This window comes from Myotis daubentonii, chromosome 12 (assembly GCF_963259705.1).
Source record: "Myotis daubentonii chromosome 12, mMyoDau2.1, whole genome shotgun sequence".
Taxonomy (NCBI): Eukaryota; Metazoa; Chordata; class Mammalia; order Chiroptera; family Vespertilionidae; genus Myotis; species Myotis daubentonii.
Window position 1 is genome coordinate 50,286,817 of NC_081851.1, and position 24,204 is coordinate 50,311,020.

Consider the following 24,204-nt stretch of genomic DNA (forward strand, 5'->3'; position numbering starts at 1 on the left):
CCAACTTCCCTGTGTCACAGATGAGACAGAAAGCAGAAGAGATGCTACTGAAGTAGGTTGATGGGGGTGGGGTGGGGGGGTAGGGGGGTGGGTGTTCATTTGTTGAACACAGTCCTAGTCTGTATGTCATGACCTTGTCTCTTAGTCTCTAGAGAAAGTGAAGTGGTACACTGTAAAGAATATTAGTCCAGGAGCCAGAGACTTGGTTTCTATTCCTATTCTGCTTCTACTTTATCTGACACCTTGGGATACCTGTCACTCTTCCTTCACAAGCCATTTATCTATACAGTTACCACTTCCCTGCTCAGAAGCCTTTTTTCCTTGTATTGGCTGGCTTTGCCCTTTGTTGATAACTATTTGCCCCTCCGGCAGCCTCGCCGCAATATTCCATGCACTGCGAATTGCTAACCTCTGTCACTAGGTCTGCATTTAGCCTTTGGATTCATTCATTGCACAAATATTTTTTGAGCACCTATTATGTGCCAGGCACAGAGTTTCAGATAAAATGTTGAACAAGGCCTCCTGGTGCTTACCACAGGCTGTGTTCTTACACTGACTGTACAGAAATAGGAGTTAGAGTAAAATTACCCCATATACACCTCAGCTCAGGCTCTTTGCCTGGTCTGTATTGTGAATGGGAAGACATTGAAAAAATAATAAATTAATAAATAAATAAATAAATAAATAAATAAATAAATAAATAAATAAAATGTTGAACAAAAAACATGTTTGCCCTCATGGAGCATTCACAGAGGAGGTTATAGTGGGAAAGGGGAGTCATAAATACAGGCCTTTTGTCCTTTAAATTCCTAGGTGAGTTGAGTTAGCTTAGGTGATTCTAGGACTTCCAAAAGTCTAAAAGTCTCTTACTCTGCTTTGCCTTTGTTCTATTTTGTGGAAGTGTGTCTTAAATTTTGACAAGATAGAAAACCAGAATATAAGTGTATTAAAAATAACTCAAAGCGAGGATATGTTGTATTTGTTTTGTATACAAAGAAAAGCATACTATTGTAAGCCTGATTTATATATGTATATGTGTGTGTGTGTTTAATACAATTAAATACTGTTTTATTTCCAAATAACACTTAACTAGAAGACCCTGAAAACCTAGATTCAGGTTCAGAGTTCAACAGAAATCATTTATAGAAATAATTAGATCTTTATGCTCACAGAGGTAAAACTATTAAGACAACTTTCAGGACTCAGTATAGGCACCTGCTAAGTCTATCTTTTTCACACTCCAGGGGACCCATATTTGACCACTCACTGTGTGCCACCTGGACTCCAGCCCTACCAGGTGCCTGCTGTGCCCTCTTTCCCTCCCTCCCTTACCCATCTCCAGGCCCACCAGTTCTTCACAGTCCCTTCTCCAATATTCTTTGCTCCTTTTTCCCGCTGGTTGTAGAAAATGAAATTAAACAGAACTTCCAACTGAGTTTCTACATGAAAATCTACCTCCCTTCTAACTAGCTAATATTTTCTGTATTCAATGTCTGAAAAAAAGCCATTTTTTATATTTTTAGTACATTGTTGACTGGACAGATTATTTAGACAGAGCATGGGACCGAGTGTCAGGAGACCTGGCTTCTAGTCCTGTCTCTTCCATTGACTAGCAGTGTGACCTTCCTTGAGCCTCTCAACCTCTCTAAGCCACCATTCTGCAATCTGCAAAACAAGGGAATCAGACCAGATGTATTATTTTTTTATTGCTAATTACACAAGTGATAAGAGCCTATATGCTTCATATCAATGTTTTATATAATTCAGATATGTTTAAAGTCCTCGTTGAACTTCCCCTATTTTCTCAACCCTAGTTCCCTTTTCATCTCCCCATTATTATCTCTTTGGCAAATCTTATTCAGAACTCTTTTACACTTACATAAGTTCCCTACAAAGTTTAATATCTTACATATAGAGAACTAAGCAGCTTTTGTGTAAAGAAACTAGAGGTTAACTTGTGTTCAAATGTATGATTTTCCATATGGGAACATTTTCATTTCTGGGCCTTAGTGAATATTTAAGAAGGAAGAATGTTAAATCTAAATTCAAAACACTTTTTAAAATGCAAAACCCACAAGATCTGCTATGAGGAACTCACAAAATATAAATGTTAATAAAAAGGAGAAATGTCAACATGAATGACATTTTGAAACCTTTAGTTTTGTAAAAAGTTCAGGAAAAAGGAATTTTCTAGAGGTAAATATGTCTTTTTATTATTAGAAATTATTCTTAATCACCCCTATTATTAACTCTATGATAGCCTAATTAGTCTATCAGGTACACACTGTTCTATTTATATGAAATGTCAAGAGAACTGCATTTTTGACAAATTAACAATGCCATTTCCTAAACTTATCCAATCTCTGAGATAATGGGAAGAATACCCCTTTGGATGGTTAATTTCATGTGTCAACTTGGCTGGTCAAACATTATTCTGAATGTTTCTGTGAGGGTGATTTTGGATGCGATATTAAGATTTCAGCCTGGCCAGTGTAGCTTAGTGGTTGAGCACCAACCCATGAACCAGGAGGTTACAGTTCGATTCCTGATTAGGGCACGTGCCCAGGTTGTGGCCTCAATCCCCAGTGTGGGGCATGCAGGAGGCAGCCGATAAATTATTCTCTCTCATCATTGATGTTTTTACCTTTCTCTCCCTTTCCCTTCCTCTTTGAAATCAATAAAACTATATATTTTAAAAAACACTAGACGGTTTGGCTGAGGGATAGAGTGTCGGCCTGAGGACGGAAGGGTCCCAGGTTCAATTCTGATCAAGGGCACCTACCTCGGTTGCAGGTTCCTCCCCAGCCTGGGCCCTGGTCAGGCCTGTGTAAGAGGCAACCAATTGCTGTGTTTCTCTCACATTGATATCTCTCTGTCTTTCCCTCTCTCTTCCACTCTCTCTGAAAATCAATGGAAAAATATCCTCAGGTGAGGATTTAAAAACAAAACAAAACACTATTAAATACCACATTTCTTTTCTGTATTTTAAGTATTTTGTAGATATTTTTACAAGGTTGAACAGATTACTCCTGATCCCTAGTGTGTGTCTTCTATCAATATTTGATTAATTTTTCTCACTAACTCAACTGTTTTCTACCATGAAATAAAGCAATAACAAAAACCTCTTTAATTAGAAATATATTTCTACCTAATAAAACTGGCCAGATTTGCTTTAAAAATACATGGCCATATTTTATGCTCTCTTTACATATTATAAATAATGTTTTACACCAATAAGAATATTTAAAATAAAATTTCATTACATCACCTAACATGGCTATTCCAATAAATGCATGTTCCAGCAGCCTCTTTCTCAAATAGTAAGGTTACTTATTGTGTTAACTACAACTAAATAAAATTTTAGTTAAGATACTTTGGACACATGTAATAGAAAACCATTAGTGCTACCTTTATACAAAACAAAAAGAGAGGATTTATTATAAGGACACAGACATCTCATAGAACCCAATGCAAGAATTCAACCAGGCCCCAGAAAAGAACTGGAAGTAAAAACTAAAAAAGTCACCAGAGGAGAACCAAGATGGCAGCATAAGTTACAGACCTGTGTGTGCTGCCTCCCACAACAACATTGAAACTACCAACTATAAGACAAACAACTATCATTCAGAACCATGGGAAAGCTGGCCCAGTGGAAGTTCTACAACTGGAAGGAAAGAAAGAAGAGCATTGAGACTGAGTAAGATGTGCAGAGGCACCAAGAGCAGAGGTATGGAGTCGCGCGCCAGGCGGGCTGCAACTGGATGCGCGTTTTTTTTCAGTCGGAAGGGGTTACAAATTCTCGAATCCACTGAGCTTGTTTGGGGCAGGATTCTGAGGTCCCAGACCCCTACGGGGAGAGGTGGGATGGCCTTGCAGCGGGTCGGAGAGCAAGGGTGGCTTTCTCCCAGAGCTGCTTGCCGGCACTCAGGCGTGCGGAGACGCGGAGTCGCGGAGAAGCGAGGAGTTGCGGAAACGCCATTGCTGTTTGCTCCGCCCTGGTGATTCCCTGAGACCCCGCCCTACTCAATTTACATCTTTGCCCAAGCTGTGTCAGTGGCACAAAAGGAACCACCTGCGCTTTTGCAGCTTAACCCAACAAACTGCAGATTTCAGTTTGGGACACACTCAAGTTCAGCTGGGACACACTCAAGAAGCAGAATCAGGTTTAGAGGAAGTTGGAGCCGGACCCGGCTGGGCCAGCGACATAGAACCACGGTACCAGCAAACGCACAAGCAGGTCCAACAGATCCAGTCTCACGTGGGACGCCAGGAGACGGCAGACAAGCAGTCTGTGCACTTAGTAGAAAATGAAATCCAAGCAAGCATACCAGATATTCAACCAGCAAGAACGCCTGGAGATTTTGTCCAGCAAGGAGCCTCCCAACAAAAGACAGAAAGCCAAACTTCGTGTTGACCAGTTAAAGTATGATGTCCAGCACCTGCAGACGGCTCTCAGAAACTTCCAGCATCGGCAATACGCAAGGGAGAAGCAGGAGAGACAGTGAGAGGAGCTTCTGACTCGCACCTTCACCCCCAACGTGGGATGCGGCACCCCCTGCAAGGCTGCGACGGCCCCTGTGAGGCTGAGACGACCCCTGCGAGGCTGCGACAGCCCCTGGGAAGCAGGCAGAACCGCGCAAGCCACCCAGACGGCTTCATCGACGGCCCACGAACCAGCGCGCAGCCCCAAGCACAACTATCACCCGAAGGGCGAGAGGGGTTAGAGCAGCTATAGTGTTGCTTTCTCCTCGCTTTTGGTAGCAAAATCCTCATTTTAAACATAAGAGGACACATTATTTTAAAAAGCCGTTACATGTCTCCGTACCCTTTCTGAGTAGAGCATGAACAAGTCGTGAGAGACCTTTCTGAACACAGGGACACGTCGTGGATGGAAATAGCTACATTTTCCATGTGTATGACCTTTGACCCGGCAACAAAAAGCGTACACCTAGGGATGAGGACAGTGGGGCGGGGGGGGGGGGTAAGGGCAGAGAGTGGGGTGGGACCTGGGTGGAGGGGAGCTATGGGGGGAAAAATGGGGAACAACTGTAATAATCTGAACAATAAAGATTTATTTAAAAAAAAAAAGAAAAAGAAAAGAGGGAGGGAGGACAATGTGCATAGGACAGTCACTAGTTTTTGCAGGAAGGACAGGATATATGTGCCTAAATGTACCTGCATGAAGAATCTGGAAAGACATACCCCAAGTGGGAGCATTCTCTCCAGGCAGAGAAAACGAACGGTGGGAAACAGGCGGAAAGAAGACGTAACTTAAGCCTTTTTAACCTTCAGGAGAGGGTGCTGTGTACATTGTTGCTTAGTCAGGTTAATTAATGAACCACTTAAATAAAAATAGAAAAAAGAAAAGTCACCAGAACCCAAGCAGTTATCTTCGTTGAACCTAATTTATCCTCCTCCTTCTGCACAATAGCTTTCTCTTCTCTCTTCACATGGGAGGGAAACAATGGTCACGCTCAAACTCAGGACTAAGCAAACCCAGTTCCTCTCTCTAATGCAACCAAACAGTAAGTCATCCCTCCTCTCTTAGAATAAAGTGACCAAAGAAACAGAGGAAAGCCCAGGAGTTTTAAAGGAATACATGTCTTTCCACTTAGAAATATCAGTTACAGTGTAAGAATAAGTGAAGCCAACTTAGTGACATTCATTTGGACAACTTCCATGCCAAAATATATCTGTCAAACGAAATGTCACACTAAACAACGGTGCGTTCATGCTCCCTTCTTCAATGTTTTACTTGTATCCTATGGGTTATACAAACAGAGCTAAAAATATTCATTGCTTAAGATAAGCAAAGCACTTAAGCTAATAATAAAACAATTTGTGCTTATACCCCCTATTTGGCAAAGGCAAACAATTTAAATGTTAAAGAGTCACTGAGCTGATAATTATCTGTTGCTTGTTAAGTTTTACTTTCCCCTGAGGGTCTGCTAGGCCACTGTCTGGACATATCAGTAAGTAGGGAACGTCTTGCATAGAAAAAAATATATTGCTTTCAGGTATGAATTCAAAGTTGTTTTTAAAAAAATATTTTAGGTACAGTTATAATACGTGTTCCCCTTTAGTGATGAATAATTGCTAGACTGAGCTCTAGGAATGCCTGAAATCCAATTTTCCCCCAGCAGATAACAATTCATGTTAAGTAGGCTCTCTCTAAATATATTCTTCTAGTCTCATCTCTCAATATTATCTGCTAAATTTAACCACAGATGCTTAAGTTACATTTCTTTTTCCATAAATGGTGTTAAGCCAAAGTATTCTAAGGAAGGGAAGTGCACTGTGAAAGGTAGAATTAAATCCTAATTTTATTTCTGATTCTCTCTGGCACTGGAGGACTTCTTATTGCAGCTGTTCTGTAAATTTTATACAATTTCTCACAGCACTGTTATAAGAGCAAAATAAAATGTGAAAACTGAGCAAATATAAAAATTGCCATGATGGTTGGTACTGCTGTTAGTAATATTGCTCTGGTTATGGGAACACAGATATCATTTGCCCAAGACTTGAGTTCCAGAAATTTAACCATTAGGGCAAGTAAATTAATAATGATATCTACATTTGCAGAATGCTTTATTGCTTATAAATAATTTCTGTAAATGTTGCTCATTTAATCCTCACAAATATTATATAACAGATGTATTACCATCCGAGGCGACAGAGGCTCTGAGGTGTCAAGTGATTTGTCCAACTTTATTCAACTGGTAATAAATCTAGGACTCAAAGCTAGATTCAAGCCATGTCTTTTGACTCCAGGTCTAGCGTTTTCCCTTTATTGTAGTGGAGCTTATCTGAGGTTTAAAGGCACAGAATAAAGGAGAACAACAAATGATAAGTCAGATGATTTTGTGGCACAGTCGTTTCGTATGGGCCCAGTGACACATATCTGGGTTTAAATTAGAATTTCTAAACGTGGACCTCAATTCCACATAAAATGGGGTCAGCAGTACCTACTGCACGTGGTTAGAGTGAAAATTAAACAAATATATGGAATGTGAGGGTGTATAAATATATATTTATTAGTGGTTGGCAAAGTAATTGGTACAAAACAAGTATTCAAAAATTGAAAATTTCATGACTTTGGGGAAAGTTGTAAATAAGTCAGATTTGGAAAAGGTATCAAACATGGATTGACTCACATTTGAGGAGACTGTGAACACCAGGTAGCAACAAATATTAGTTACAATTCTGGGATGTTAGGTCATGTGATAAGTGCTGATGGTAGTGGACTTTAGGTAATAATTCATTCAACTGAGGATACATAAATAAGCCTAGAAGGACATTTAAACAATGCCCTTAAACAGAAAAGAAAATACATAATTTTCTCATGAATGGAGATGCTGCATATAACTTTCTAGCTACCGCCTGTTAAATGTTTTATTCACCAGTTATGTGTAAAGAGCAAAACCCATGCACAACAGATGGCAGCCCAAATCTGCTTTCTGTAAAATTGTTTTCCTCCCACTCATGAGAGCCCAGGGATGTACTGACTCGAGTGTTGCAGATGAAGCCTCAGCATTGACTACTATTTCACAGCGTGACTCAGAGACCAACTATATTTCTCCTCGTTGGTGAGAGCCAAGCATTAAAACATGGACTGAATTCACGGATCTAAAGGCAATTTCTGTGCAATTTGGAAAAATCCATTTGATACCCGTTAAGTCCGTGATAGCAATCAAGGTTGTAAAACAAAGTAGTTAGCCCTAGCGGGTTTGGCTCACTGAATAGAGTCGGCCTGCAGACTAAAGGGTCCCGGATTCTATTCCTGTCAAGGGCACGTATCACAGTTGCAGGCTCAATCCCCGGCCCTGGTCGGAGCACCTGTGGGAGGCAACAAATCAATGTGTCTCTCTCACATTGATGTTTCTCTCTGTGCCTCTCCCTCCCCCTTCTACTCTCTCTAAAATAAATAAATAAATAAATAAATAAATAAATAAATAAATAATCAATCAATCAATCAATCAATCAATGGAAAAATATCCTTGTGTAAGGAACAAACCAAACAACCAAAAAAACCCAAAGTAGTTAAATTTATGTAGCCAACACCAACCAATTCAGGAAGCAGGAAATGGCAAACAAAGCTTGATGCCTCTATTTTCCTTTATCCCCAGACATTCCAATCATAGCAAGTTGACTTGCTAAATAACCCTTATGTCCATGCACTTCTCTCTGTCTTAGTCTAAACCAGTGATGGCGAACCTATGACACGTGTGTCAGAGGTGACACGTGAACTCATTTTTTTGGTTGATTTTTCTTTGTTAAATGGCATTTAAATATATAAAATAAATATCAAAAATATAAGTCTTTGTTTTACTCTGGTTGCAAATATCAAAAAATTTCTACATGTGACACGGCACCAGAGTTAAGTTAGGGTTTTTCAAAATGCTGACACGCTGAGCTCAAAAGGTTCGCCATCACTGGTCTAAACCAGCATCATCTATTTCTTGGTCTCCCCACATTTAACCTAGACCCTCTTCACTGCAGTCTGAGAGAATTCTGCAAATGCAGACTTCATCCTGTCTCTGCCACCCCCGCCATTCCTGCTGCTTAAAAGCCTTCAATGGCTTCCTTTTGTTCCTGTGATAAAGGTCCAAACACTTAATATGGTCATTAAGGCGCGATGTTTTTAGTTACTACAGTGTATTTAGTTATCAGGGTTCTTAGTTTCCAACAACAACAATTTAAAGAGCAAAAACAATTTATTGAAAGAAAATGGCCTGTAGGAAGAAATTGACTCTGGCCCATTCAGACAAGAACAAAGTTTATAAAAGGATGTGAGCCACCAGGATGGCTGGGGGCCAAAGTGAGGAAATGGTGCTGCAGCTTGCACTGCTAACACCCTGGAAGCCACTGCTGGAGATACTGTCACATCTGCCCAGAGAAGAGAGTTCTTCACTGTTCTGCTCCAGCTCCAGATCCATACACTGGATTGTTCCTGACATGAAGGGCCTCAATAAATATTTCATAAATTAATGAAGTGATCTTCAATATGGAAGACTGTGCTTTAAATAGTCTAATTCTTGCGCCTTTAATAACTAAAATAGGGAAATTATGCCTTCCTTCTTCCTTATCAGACAGGGTCTTCCCTAGTTTCCTTTTGGTCCGACTAGCAAAATGGCCTGTGATCATCAAGTATCTGAGGCCCTGCCTAGATTGAGCTAAAATTTTAAAATTTTGCCCAAAGTTTCTTCTGCTCAGTTAATTTTTTTTGGTAATTTTTGAGAGCTCATTCTATGGCATATACGTAGAAAGCTAACATTTAAAAAAAAAAAAAAGTTAAAAAAGAAAGCTAATGTTCTCAGGCTTCATGACAACCAGAAAGTTTAAACCACAATACACAGCAAGCATTTCAGTTTAAATCTTTTCCCTTTGTGCTACTAGGATATTAAAATATGCCCTGAAAACAGGCATAATGCCATGAGGTGAATAACATGGTACCTGACAGCCCCTATTTGTATGGAAAATATGCTAATGGATCCTGTCCATACAGAAAGTAAAAGTGAAGTCAGATTTGTTTATTCTATCTGGGTTTATCTGGATTCAGCATCTAAAAACACTGATTTCCAATGTCGTGAAGGGAATAATATGGAGGCTGAACAGAAATGGCTGGTGTGCAAGGTCAGTTATCAAACAATCCACCAGAGGAAGACAGGCGTAAGCCAGGACACGGCTGGTCAGAGTCAAGGTAATGCTAAGGGCTAATAAGAGGCGTTTACAGAAGCCCCTGCACCTTTTCAAAGGAGTCCAAGGCTCAGCTCTACCCAGGCCCCCATAACTCAAGCCAACCTATGGGAAACAGACGCAACATCCTCCAGATGTTATTTCCACTCGTGGATTGTGTTTATGTGTCTGTTTTGTCTGTTTTTTGGCTTGTGCTTGTTTTTACTGGCCAGAGCTCTATCAGGCCTAATGCCCCCTCTTTATAACAAACATTTTGTAATGCTTCCTCTGTTATCCTGAAATGAAATGCATGGGTAATATAATTTACCCAAAACATTTGTAAACCAACATAATGATCTAACTATACAACAAAGGATAAATAAAACACACTTATAGTAAAATAATATATATCAGAATGTAAATTCTTAGGCACACAGAGGCTCAGACCTATGGGTACTATCACTGTGAATCCAACAACCACAAGTTTGATCAGGTACTGGAGATGCACAAACCATGGGCACTGTTGGCAGAGCCATGAGTTTTCTTTTTTTTTTTTTTTTTTTTTTTTTTTTTTTTTTAATTAAATCTTTATTGTTCAGATTATTACATTTGTTCCCTTTTTTTCCACCCCATAACTCCCCTCCTCCCAGTTCCCGCCCCACCCTCCGCCCTCACTCCCCACCCACTGTCCTCATCCATAGGTGCACGATTTTTGTCCAGTCTCTTCCCGCATCTCCCACACCCCTTTCCCCCCCAAGAATAGTCAGTCCATTCCCTTTCTATGTCCCTGATTCTATTATAATCAACAGTTCATTCTGTTCATCACATTATTTATTCACTTGATTCTTAGATTCACTTGTTGATAGATGCATATGTGTTGTTCATAATGTGTATCTTTACCTTTTTCTTCCTCTTCCTCTTCTTAAAGGATACCTTTCAGCATTTCATATAATCCTGCTTTGGTGGTGATGAACTCCTTTAGTTTTTCCTTATCTGTGAAGCTCTTTATCTGACCTTCAATTCTGAATGATAGCTTTGCTGGATAAAGTAATCTTGGTTGTAGGTTCTTGGTATTCATCACTTTGAATATTTCTTGCCATTCCCTTCTGGCCTGCAAAGTTTCTGTTGAGAAATCAGCTGACAGTCGTATGGGTATTCCCTTGTAGGTAACTGAGTTTCTTTCTCTTGCTGTTTTTAAGATTCTCTCTTTATCTTTTGCTCTTGGCATTTTAATGATGATGTGTCTTGGTGTGGTCCTCTTTGGATTCCTTTTGTTTGGGGTTCTCCGCGCTTCTTGGACCCGTAAGTCCATTTCTTTCACCAGGTGGGGGAAGTTTTCTGTCATTATTTCTTCAAATAGGTTTTCAATATCTTGCTCTCTCTCATCTTCTGGCACCCCTATAATTCTGATGTTGGTACGCTTGAAGCTGTCCCAGAGGCTCCTTACACTATCCTCGCATTTTTGGATTCTTTTTTCAATTTGCTTTTCCGGTTGGATGTTTTTTGCTTCCTCGCATTTCAAATCATTGACTTGATTCTTGCGCTCCTCTGGTCTGCTGTCGGGCGTCTGTATAATGTTCGTTATTTCAGTCCGTGTATGCTTAATTTCTCGTTGGTTCCCCAATATAAGATCGAGGGTCTTATTAGTTTTCGTGTAGATCTCATTAAGTTTATCGGCAGCTTCTAAACAGTTCTTGAGAGACCTTAAAAGTGTGGTTCTGAACTCTATTTCTTCCATTGACAATTTTGTCCTGTTTCTTTGTCTCCGCATTTTGTTATGCTTCCTTGGTGCACCCCCTAGTGGTCTTTGTTCGCAGTCTTATAGATAAATCTGGATTGTTGTAGCTAATTCCAGGGAGGGTTTGACCTCCAGGCCAAGTGGCTATGAGAATCAGCTGTGTCAGCAGTGAGAGAACTTCTGTCCTCTAGGGAGGTGCTAATCTAGCCTTTGCCTGAGGCTATCTGGCAAATGCCTGTGTGCAGGGCTTGGGCGTGGCGGGTCGCACAGGATCAACAGGGTGGGCCGGAGAGAGCAGTTATGGCGGCTCTCAGTCCTGTCCCAAGGGGCTCTGCCTCTCTGAGTCCCAGCACCCGCTGCAAAGCTCGGAGAGAAAGCTGCACTCGCTCTGACCGAAGCCAGACAGTCCCGCTTCTCCCGTTTGAGTCTGGGTCCCTAAAGACTCGCCCGGATCTGGTGCTCAGAGTCTGCGACTCCCTCCCGATTGAAAACAACAACCGCGCCCTCCGCCGCCAGCCCGCTCTGCGCACTCCGCACCTCAGAATTTGACTTCAGCACTGCGCCTCCTCTGAGTGTCCGTATGCGTTTCTCTTTCCTCCTAGTTGTAGGACTTCCACTCAGCCAGCGTTCCTGTGGTTCTGGGTGATGTCCCTTCCGTTTTTTGGTTTCACTTTTGAAGTAGTTGTTCAAAGCAGCAAACTCCGGCGTTAACCTATGCCGCCATCTTGGTTCTCCGAGTTTTCAAAATAATGAACGCTTCTTAGTAAAGTTCCCAGCAAACAACGTTTAATCTTCTCTTGGCTCACATAGTAGTTACATTCCTAGAACATTTAGTGAACTTAAAAATATATAGAACTTTATATAAAACTTTATATAAAACTTTATATAAAACTTGGGGCCCAGTACACGAATTCACGCACCTTGAAAGAAACTGTGGGCCACGAGGCTGCAGTGGGCACAGGTGTGGGTTTTGGCCCATCCTCCGCACCCCTGCCCAGCCCCTCCCACCACAGCCCCCGGTCCTGATCTGCCAGCAGCCCTGCAGATGGCATGGAGTGATTTGGGCCAGCACCAGCAGCGGGTATGTGCAGGGCCAGTGTTATCAGCGGGTGCAGCGGGAGATGCCCCTCAGGAGCAGGGGGGGGGGGGGTTAGAAAAGCCCTCAGGGGCGATCCTGGCCGGCAGCCAATGTTAGCACCCTCTGACAGTGCTGAGTGATCGGGGCTGACACAGGGCAACACAGCGGGTGTGAGCACCAGGCAGGACCACAGTGCATAGGAGCAAAGAATTTTCAGTAACCACCAGAGGCTCGCCCCTATGACAGCGACCCAGCGACCGGTGCCCCGCCTGGGTCTGGTGCCCCCGCTGAACTGCTCAACCATCCCACATTGGCCAACACCACTGCTGCCTGCTGCCGACACCGCCATGTTCTGCATGCGTCCCCTTGTGGTCAGCACACATCATAGCAACTGGTTGTTGAAACAAAATCTTTTTTAAGAAAAAAAAAGCTTATGAGAACGATACAGGAACAGCTCACCGAATTGAAGGATGAGCCAAAAAAGTGTACCATTTAGGATTAAGTTCCACTAAACATAATAGAAAACCCATAGCAGTGGCTTAAACAAGATACAATTTTAATTCTCTCTCACATAAAATGAGCCTGGGGACAAGAAGTCTAGGACCCTGGAACCCAGGGGCATTCTGCTCATTGGACACATCTTAGGGTGTAGCCCTGGTTGTCAAGGCCCAAACTGGCAACAGGATGCAAGAAAGGATGAAGAGCCAGGCAAATCTCAACTATCTTCTAAGGAAGGTTCTCAGAAGCATCATAAGACAATTCTACTTATACTTCATTCTCCAAAACTTGGCCACATGGCTATGCCTAGATTCAGGAAGGCTGAGAAGATGGCTATTCTGGGTGTTCATGTGACCAGCTGAAAATTCCATTACTAAAGAAGAGGATGGATATTGGATGATAACTAGTAATCAATGCCTCACGTGGGAAAAGGGAGAACCAGGCTGCTCTGCAGTCTCAGTTGACAATATAGTTTGTGTATATTCAGTGTTGATAGCATTGGGGGTTCATGACTACTTTGTGCTGCAGTCCAACTGTGCTCTTGGCTGTTTAGCCTTCCTTGGTATAGTTGGCTGAACAATGGCTCCCCCAAAGATACCTACGTCCTAATTCCTGGAACCGGTGAATATGTTCCCTTACATGGTATAAGGAACTTCAAAGATGTGGCCAAATTAAGCCTCATGAGATGGAGAGGTTATCCAGGATTATTGGATATGCTTAAAGTCTTCACAAGATTACTTTTAAGAAGGAAGCAGGAGATCAGAGGGAGAGTTGTGTCAATGTAATCAGGAGTTTAGAAGGATAAGAGGAAGAGGCAGCCTCTAGAACAGTGATGGCAAACCTTTTGAGCTTGGCCTGTCAGCATTTTGAAAAACCCTAACTTAACTCTGGTGCCGTGTCACATATAGAAATTTTTTGATATTTGCAACCATAGTAAAACAAAGATTTATATTTTTGATATTTATTTCATATATTTAAATGCCATTTAACAAAGAAAAATCAACCAAAAAAATGAGTTCACCTGTCACCTCTGACATGCGTGTCATAGGTTCGCCATCACTGCTCTAGAAACTGCAAAAAGGCAAGGAAATAGATTTTTCCCTGAAGCTACCAGAAAGAATGGATCTTAATTTTATACTTCTGACATCCAGAACTATAAGAAAATAACTGTGTTTTGTTTTGAACCACTACATTTATGGTAATTTATTACAGCAGCAGTAGAAAACTAATACACTTGATAACTGATTATTCTCTGAGCCTGATTCTAAAGCATTCTTATAAATTTCATGAACTCCTAATAAACATGGTCTCAGTAAATCCCTTTCCTGTTGAAGCTAATCAGAGTTGGTTTCTATTATGTCCGACAAAGAACCCAGCCTGGTATAGTCATAGACAATCCCTCTAGGGCAGTGGTTCTCAACCTTCTGGCCCTTTAAATACAGTTCCTCATGTTGTGACCCAACCACAAAATTATTTTTGTTGCTACTTCATAACTGTAATGTTGCTACTGTTATGAATCATAATGTAAATATCTGATATGCAGGATGGTCTTAGGTGGCCCCTGTGAAAGGGTCGTTCGACCGCCAAAGGGGTCGCGATCCACAAGTTGAGAACTGCTGCTCTAGGGGCTACCAATAAGAAAAGTCAGCACCATCAGCAGCCTTTGACTCCTTTACTCAGGGGTCATATTCCCATGAGAACAAAACCAATTTTCCAGATTAGATCACTTGCCTACTGTGATCAGAGGACTGAGGTCCTATGATTGGCAGCCCCATCAGAACAAGGACTGGGGCAGGGGCAGGTCACTCAAAGTAATAAGGCAGGAGCATTGGAGATCTTGCTCCCCGGCATGTTGTCAGTTTGGCTCAAATAAACTCATTTTTTTAAAAAGTAAGAAGGCAAGTGCTTTCATCAGAATAAGTAGGAAAATAATAATGGCCAGTCAAAACCAACATATTTTTACTATTTTAATATTTCAGAGACTTATCTATGAGCTGCTTGCCAACTTCCAGTTAAATATGGCAGATTACCTCTTTCTTTCTGAAATTCCACCAAAAAGTGATTTAAACCTTCAGGGCAAATAGGAAATGAATAATGACAGACAAAAACAACAAATTTTTGAAAGCTGGGAAACAGATGGAAGACTGGTAACAGATATTGCTGAGCAAAAAATAAGCTAAAACCTAAGTACCTACAGCTATTCTGAAAAATTTAAGGACTTAGAAGCATGAGTACTTCCTGTGCATAAAAAGAAGCATTTTGTGTCTCATTATTAAGTGTGGGTAAACAGAGAATTTGATAAAATTCTGTCTTAAAAATACATAATATGTTTGATCAAATAAATTAGTATACCCTACTTACCTCTGGAGAAAATTGTTAGGTTATTAAAAATATAAGTAGATAAACAATAACTATGAGATATTTGAGGCAATTCTCTAATATCAACAACAAATCCTAGAGAAAATAAAGATAATGGAAGGAGCAGAACAAAACTATTAAAACCTGTAATTGATATCGTCAGAGAGCAAAATGTTATGTTCATGAGACAAGAAGAGAATGATTGTTTTAAAAAAAATCAGAAGAGCCCTGACTGGTTTGGCTCAGTGGATGGAGCGTCGGCCTGCGGACTCAGGGGTCCCCGGTTCGATTCCGGTTAAGGGCATGTACCTTGGTTGCAGGCACATCCCCAGTAGGGAGTGTGCAGGAGGCAGCTGATCGATGTTTCTCTCTCATTGATGTTTCTAGCTCTCTATTCCTCTTCCTCTCCCTTCCTCTCTGTAAAGAATCAATAAAATATATTTTTAAAAAATCAGAAGAAAACATTTATGGAAATGAAAAATAAGGTCTTGAAACGAACAAAACAATAAAAGTATTAGAAGAGAAAGGCAAGGAAATATCCAGATAATAAAATCAATAGATAAAAAAGATGGACAATGCGGGAGGGAGGGAATAAGAGGCTTAAAGGTTCATTCCAGAATGTCCAACATCTGCCTGATAGGATTTCCCAAAAGAGAACAAACAAGGAAAAAAAAAACACTGCAATGTAGACATGCAATTTCAGATCAAAAGGACCTACTAAATACCAGCCCACTGAATAATAAAAGACTTATACCAAGTCACGGAATAAAAATCTAAGAATCAACTAAAACTTCTAGGAGATTGCGGGAGGGGTGATCCCATAAAAGGATCAGGAATCGGAACAGACATCAAACTTCTCACTAGCAACAGAGTTCAAAAGACAATAAAGCAATACCTTTCCAGTTCTGAGGGGAAACCAATTTCATCCTAGGATTCTATCCCTACCCTTAAGTAACAATCAACGGCGAATAGAAACACTCAAGGACACCCAGGCACCTTTTCTCAGGAAGTACTGAAGGATGGGTGTCAGCAAAATGAGGGACCTAACCAAAAAGAAGAAAACATGGAAGCAGGGAAACATGAAACGTCCCGCATAAAAATAATAAAGGGTCATTGGTTCTAGGCAGTAACAAGTCCAGACAGAAGCAGGAGTTCAGAGATAATCAACTGATTATCTGAAATGTGAAATGTAGTATTGATAAGCATCTGAAAAATCTAATAAAGCATTTGGTTACATTGATAGAAAACTGATAAGATGAGAAGGTAGGCAACTCTTAACTCCAAAGAAAACAAAAGGTGTACAAATGAAGGGAAAATAGTCAGAGTATGTACTACCCAACTTACCAATGACCAATACTTACATAGTAAATACCAAATAGTGGGTTAACTAGAAATTGGGCTAGAATTATATTAAGAGGATGAAAGGAAGTATATGTGTGTGGGGAGTTAGTCAAGTTTATAATTTATAAATCAAGAAATAGCAGTAGCTATAGGAATATTATATCAGGAAAAAGTGCCAAAGATTTAAAAGCCTCAGCTGGGAATAAGGAGGTAGCACTGCCTTTTTCTGTCTTTCTTTTTTAAAATATAAGCTTTGTAGTATTATTTAATATTCTATATACCTTACTATTTTGATAATTATAGAACCAACGAGAATAAATCCAGAGATTTTTCACATTTCAGCGTTGTATCATACATTAATGCCTACACTCCATTTAGTGCAAATTCTCTTCTGAGATCCAGCATCTGCTGAGTTTAGTTAATTATTGCTCCATATGCCTTGTTGCTCCTCAGCAACCAATATTTGAATTTTTAAAGAATCACACCCAATGGGAAAAACATTCTCTTCTATATTTGTGTGTGATTATTGAATAACCCAAAACATGAAATAGGATTTTAAAATATTTGTCTTCCAAAGGTTCATTTATTCCCCGTATTTACTATACATACCACCTCTGCTTGGCCCTTGAAACCAAGTGAGAAGCCTCCCTTGCTTTGCTCTGCCTTGACCTGGTTCTCACTCAGTCGCCTTGAAGGTTGTGACTTCATTACATCATTCAGGGCCTTCTCTGCTCTAACTCCAAATTTATATAATTTCCACATTTCACCTTAAAAGTTACCAACTACTCAGTGTTGACAACAATATTGAACATATTTTTGCTAACAATAAATGTATGTATTGAAGAAGTTTATAAATTCAGGACCTATGCACAATCTAGAATAAATACACTTTTACATAATAAAATGTTCTTTTCTGGGAGATGGAACAAAGTCTGTCAGTGACTAAGTGACAGTAAACAGCTATCTCAGAATTGAATTAATTAAATGTAGTAGACGCAGTAGGCAATTCCTTTTCTCCTTTTTAAAGTATTGATTTCTTTACATTGGCATTTCCTCCTCAAAATGTTTCTAATTGACAAATTCTGCCATGAGAGGGTATTTTATATATCAAAGCTTTCTGAAGAAAAGAAGATATATTCATTAAAATTCAGTTCGGTGAAGGCCTGGGGTGGGGCTGGAGCCTGGAGGAGAGGGCAATGGGGGGGAAATGGAGGACATCTTAGTACTCTCAACAATAAAGATAAATTAAAAACAAGCACAGTACTTATGTTGAAGACTCACTTTATCAAATTGCTGATTTTAAGAAAGCAGTTGAAAAGAAAAGAAAGCAGTAGAGAAGCAAATAAAATGTTCTCAATCCATGGTTTTTCACTCACAATTATGACTCGGCCAAAAACAAACTCTGGCACTTGTACAGATTTAGAACTGGAAAACAAATATGAGATGTCTGGCTAGAAAGCAAAATGTGAGAACAGTAAGAAAAATTTCATCACCAGGAAAATCCAAGGGTCAGGTTGCATAGTTATCTCATGAAATCAATTAACCTAGACAGTATAGTTTATGGTTCAAGTAGAAATTCATGTGTCTTTGTGCTGACCCATGAAATAGAGGGAAAAACACACTAGAAAGCTACTTTACCTGAATTATTTGGATAACAACTATAATTTCCATTTAATTTTGCTAATTGAACTAATTTTTTAGTGTAGGGAAGGTTTGGGTAAAGCATTTGTCATAGACTGCTCCCTAGTATTCCTAACATAAGAATCAACAGATAATGTGGGAGAAACCTGTTAAAGAATAGGTGACAGGTGGAAAGTAAAATGCCTTCAGGCACCACATTCAATATAACTACTGTTTTCTTTTTAGGGGGGTTCTTGTACTTTATTTATTTTTTATGTTTTTGTTAATCCTCATGTGAGGACATTTTTTCCATTGATTCATTGATTTATTTTTTATTTTATTATTTTTAGAGAGAGTGGGAGAGGGAGAGACAGAGAGAAACATCCATGTGAGAGAGACACATTCATTGGTTGCCTTCCCTACCCTGACCAGACCTGGGGATCGAGCCTGCAACTGAGGTATGTGCCCTTTACCGGAATCAAACCCAGGACTCTTCAATCTGTGGGCCGATGCTCTAGCCAAGACGGGTAGGGCATACCTACTGTTTTCTTAACAAAAAAAATCTGGATCTGGATAAGCAGAAATGCTTTTTGGGGAAAATGAGTAACTTGAACTGTCCCAGAAAATCCAGCATGTGTCATTGAAAATATACATCATTATAAACACAGGAGAGACACCATTCAATCACAGAATACAACGGGGTTCCATTTTATGCTCATTTAATCATCTGGAATTCATCTGCACATTCTCAGCAATTTTTTAAAAAAGAGAAATGGAAATGGAAGTAGTATAGGCAAATGTGCTTTTGTTAAACTCAATGAGCATGTCCCCTTGCTGATGGATACAATCAAACCTACACTGCTCTATGGATGTTGACAAACCTGTAGAAAGAATGTGTGATTTTATTTAAACTGTATCCTCGACCACAGGCAAAGAAGTGGGAAGCATCACCCGTGTCACCGGGCCACGAGTGGCGAAGCCTTATTTGCTGCTTATTAGCTTGACGATGACTAGCTTCACCAGTGGCTTGCCTGGTCCCACTCTCTAATAACACACTAACCCTCTTCAAAGCAGGGCCTCCCCTGTGGTCAAGCTGATGGAAGAGGGCTAGTTTTTTCACGCTGTTCCCTGCAGAACCTACCCAATGGATATGTCAGTTATATTAATCCAGAAAGAGCACACATTTTGAAAATACAGGAATCTGGATTTGGATAATTTACTTCTCTAGGCTTCAGTGTCTATGTCTATAAAATGAGAGAAATGAAATCTACATTACAGTTGGCCCTGGATCAACACAAGGGTTAGGAGCACCAAACCCCCAACAAGTCCAAAATCCATATATAACTTTTGACTCCTCAGAAATTTAACCACTGCCCTGGCCAGGTAGCTCAATTGGTTAGAGCATCATCCCAACATATCAAGGTTTTGAGATCCATCCCTGGCCAGGGCACATACAAGAAGCAACCAGTGAATGCATAAGGAACAAATGGATGTTTGTTTGTTTGATTGATTATATTTTTATTGATTTCAAAGAAGAAGAGAGATAATGAGAGAAAATCATTGATTGGCTGCCTCCTGCACGCCCTTACTGGGGATCAGGCCTGAAACACTGCATTTATCAATTATCTTTAATACCTGAGTGATGGAGTTAAACTCAAGGTTAAACATTTAGAGAGAGGTGGAAGACCAACTTTCCCTGCATATACAACCGTGGAGTTAGCCTTGGTTGGGAGAAAAAACCCACCTCCCACATCTTGGGGACAATTTTGTCATCCTAGCAATTGAAGAGTTTTCTTCCAGAACTGTGCCTCAATTTTCCTGGGGGAGTTTTGTTTTTTTTTAAAATCACATTATGGTAGCCAAGTTATTTCCATTAAGTAGAATACTCATTGCATATTTAATATATTAACAACTTTTTAAAAAACCCATTATACATTTTAAAAATTTTTTCTCAACTTCAGAAATATTTTTAAAAGAACAAGTACTGCCAAAGACTACTTTTAATTATAGTAATAAGCAAGGAACTAATAGGGGGTATTCAGTCAAAATGTAAGAAAATGCTTCCACTCCACCTCACTTCTACATTTCATTCCTCAGCCCAAAACATATTCCAATACAATACCATCAATTTATTCACGACAAGGTGATAATTAGTATGTAGAGCTAGCAAAATGGGTCTGGTTATTTTTGTTTAATATGCAATTTCTTTGGTTGGGAATATTGCATTGAATAACAGTATGGCAAATAAAATGAGGGAAGTATTTTCAGTAGCAAGTTGCCTTTATATGGGCATATTTCTACATTCTAAAATAATATCTCTATTATCTTGGTTAGGGTTCATCTCTTTTAAATCTATAAGAAATATGCAATGTCAGAGTGTGTGTGATGATTCACAAATTTGAAATAACACCTACTCTACTTCAGTTCTGGCACAAAATGTGTCAGTGAGGCCTGAAATTAAGAAAATTATCTTGCACCCAGCTGGTGTGGCTCAGTGGTTGAGCGTCAACCTATGAACCAGGAGGTCATGGTTCTATTCTCGGTCAGGTCACATGCTGGGTGGGCTCAATCCCCAATGTGGGGTATGCAGGAGTCACCTGGTCAATGATTCTCTCTCATCATTGATGTTTCTCTCTCTCTCTCTCTCTACCTCTCCTTTCCTCTCTGAAATAAATAAAAATATATTTTTTAAAAATTATCTTGAAAAAAAAAATTATCTTGGTCCATCTTGCCACAGGATGATGACATCAACATACACAGCCAGAGTAGAAATGTCTTGGCAAAAATGAGTTCAGAAGCCCTGACTGGTTTGGCTCAGTGGATAGAGCATTGGCCTGTGGACTGAAGGGTCCCAGGTTCGATTCCAGTCAAGGGCATGTACCTACGCTGCGGGCACATCCCCAGTGGGAGGTGTGCAGGAGGCAGCTGATCGATGTTTCTCTCTCATTGATGTTTCTAACTCTCTTTCCCTCTTCCTTTCTCTCTGTTAAAAAATCAATAAAATATATTTTTTAAGAAAACCGATCTATGCCAGTACTGGCTGTGCCGTGTCACCTAGATCTTTGTCATTGATAATAACACTAGTAACATCTACTGAATACTGCTCTATTCTTTTAGTCTTTACACAGTCCTGTGACATGGGTACTACCATAGTACCTATTTTTTAAAATATATTTTTATTGATTTCAGACAGGAAAGGAGAGGGAGAGAGAGACAGAAACATCAATGATGAGAATCATTGATCAGCTGCCTTCTGCATGCCTCACACTGGGGATCGAGCCCTCAATCCAGGCATGTGCCCTGACCAGGAATCGAACTGGGACCTCCTGGTCAACACTCAACCACTGAGCCATGCCAGCCAGGCCATAGTACCTATTTTACAGATGAGGAGAGGTTAAATACATTCCCAAGATCATACAGCTAGCCAGTGGGAGAGCTGGGGTTTGAATCCAAGTCTCTCAAATATTCACTCTCCTGACCAGGACTGGCTACATAATTTGAAGGGCCCATTGCAAAATAAAAATGTGAGGGTCCTTGTTCAAGAATTGTTAATAATTTCAAGATGGTGACAGCAGGGTCTATGACTGAGCATGGAGCCCTTCTAAGCACAGGGCCCTGATCACCCGGGTTGTACACTCATGAAGCTGGCTGTGCTCAGAGCTATATCACTTCCCTCCATCACAACTCAACCTAATTCAGCAAATACTTTGTCCAAGCCACGACTCCATATAAGAGGTCCCTCGGGGGTTCATGAGAGGCTCCTATTCTGCCTGGACACAAACAATACTTATTACTTATATTTATTAATATAATGCTCAACAGCAAAAAATATCCCATAATTTTATGTTTTGAATATCAAGCCTTCTCTTTGGTTGACTCCCTAAGACCTCCCTTTTAATTAGTCTGTTTCCTCTTTTCAAAAAAAAATAACTGTAGCCATTTTCCACTGTACTTTTAAGCATAGAATATCACAGTCACGCATTGCTCCTTCCTGCTGTGACTGTTTGCAGGAGCTTCATCCTAATGATGGGAAAAGGCCTCAAAGTCTTGTAATTGTAGGGCCCTGATTAATGAACTCTGCCTCTCAGGATCTTCTTTTGAAGATCTTTCCAAACCTTTCATTTGGCACCTTCATTCAAGTGGAATGTCTGAAGCTTGGTGGATGGCGTGTTTTAGTGTAAACCTTTTACTGTCCAACACATGCCCTGAGAACAAAGGGAGTTTGTTTGCAGAGGGTACGGAGTAATTGGGACATGACGTTTACATTTCTAGGGACAGGACTGGGCTGAGTGTGTATATCTGTGGAGGAACTGGGGGGTGGGGGGGGGTGATGGAGGTGGAAGACAAAAGAGAGAGAAAGCATGATCTCTGCCTCTGGTGGGGGCTGCTATGGAATTTGATGCCCAGCCCCAGACTCTCCCATCCTCACATCCTTTTTACTGTGATTTCCTTTTCCACAAGGAATGTTGGCTATTCCTGTATTTAATTTCTTCCTAATATAGATCAAGGAGGAAGGAACCACAGGCAACTGCCACCTGGGACTTCACACTTTAGGACTTAAATGTGGACTCCTGGGATTGCTGCCTCCCTACCTTTTATGGATAAGGTTGGATGAGATTATAAAAACAATTTGTAAACTTGCCATAAAAAGAATAAGGCACAAGCAAGTATCTAGAACAGTAGTTCTCAATCGTATCAGACCCACTATCCCCTTTTTTTTATAATGAAACATCCCCTTCACTGTCCTGAAATGAAATCCATATATGATATAATCTACCCACAGACACACAAAAGTTTAACTAACATAAGGCTCTAAGGGTAATAGGAGAAATAAAATTAGAGTTAAGGTTTATGTTCAAATAATTATGAATAGGTTTTTCACCCACATCAGTGCCCTGGAGGATATTGGAAAGTTGGACAGGGCCTGGTGGGCATGGCTCAGTGGTTGAGTGTCGACCTATAAACAAGGAAGTCACGGTTCAATTCGGGGTCAGGGTACATGCCCGGGTTGTGGGCTCGATCCCCAGTTTGGGGTGTACAGGAGGCAGCTGATTGATGAGTCTCTCTCATTATTGATGTTTCTATCTCTTTTTCCCTCTCCCTCTCCCTTCCTCTCTTAAGTCAATAAAAATATGTTTTTTAAAAAGAAAAAAAGAAAGCGTTAGCTGGTTTGGATCAGTGGATAAAGCATCAGCCTGTGGACTGAAGGGCCCCAGGTTTGATTCTGGTCAGGGGCACATGCCTGGGTTGCGAGCTCGATCCCCAGTAGGGGGCGTGCAGGAGGCAGCCAATCAATGATTCTCTCTCATCATTGATGTTTCTTCTTTTCTCCCTCTCCCTTCCTCTCTGAAATCAATAAAAAAAAAAATATTAGAAAAAGAAAAAAGAAAGTTGGCCAGGACAATTTCTTTGTTCTATGGAATTGTTTCACACATCCGTCAATCTTGGCCCCCAGCCACCAGGTGGTATGCCTTCAATCATTGTGATAAGCAAAAATGCTCCCACAACCCACAGAACACATCCTAAAAGGTGATACTGCCCCTGTTGAAAACCACTGGTCTCAGTAAGAGTGCCTGTTTACCTTGGTTGGGATTTCCACGTATCAGCACAAGATACACTTGTCATACTCCCGGCGAAGAGCTCCAGGGCTTGGCAAGCCTGAAGTCAACAAGCATGCCTTTTCTATTTGTATACAACTATTTTTAGGCCACTAGTTTTAAAATAGTACACACTTACACACCCCATATTCATCAAGGTCTCTAATCACGTAGAGTGATGAGGCTTTGGTCAGGGAGTGGCCATGCTATGCATGTACTGATAGTTATGTAGAGTAAAGTAGAGGAAGCATTTATTTTGTGCCATATTTAAAACATAGGAAGGTGGAAATGATGGGTGT

The 24,204-nt window shown here is 40.4% G+C and overlaps 1 protein-coding gene and 1 non-coding gene across 8 annotated transcripts in view; one reads left to right on the forward strand and one right to left on the reverse strand.

Annotated features, from left to right (window-relative positions):
* ACYP2 (acylphosphatase 2) overlaps positions 1–24,204 on the reverse strand; it is a 182,288-nt gene that overhangs the window by 129,574 nt on the left and 28,510 nt on the right. The window lies entirely within an intron of this gene.
* On the forward strand, positions 517–648 carry LOC132214105 (small nucleolar RNA SNORA51). The gene has a single exon (XR_009448200.1). It is a non-coding gene; the product is annotated as a small nucleolar RNA SNORA51 (small nucleolar RNA).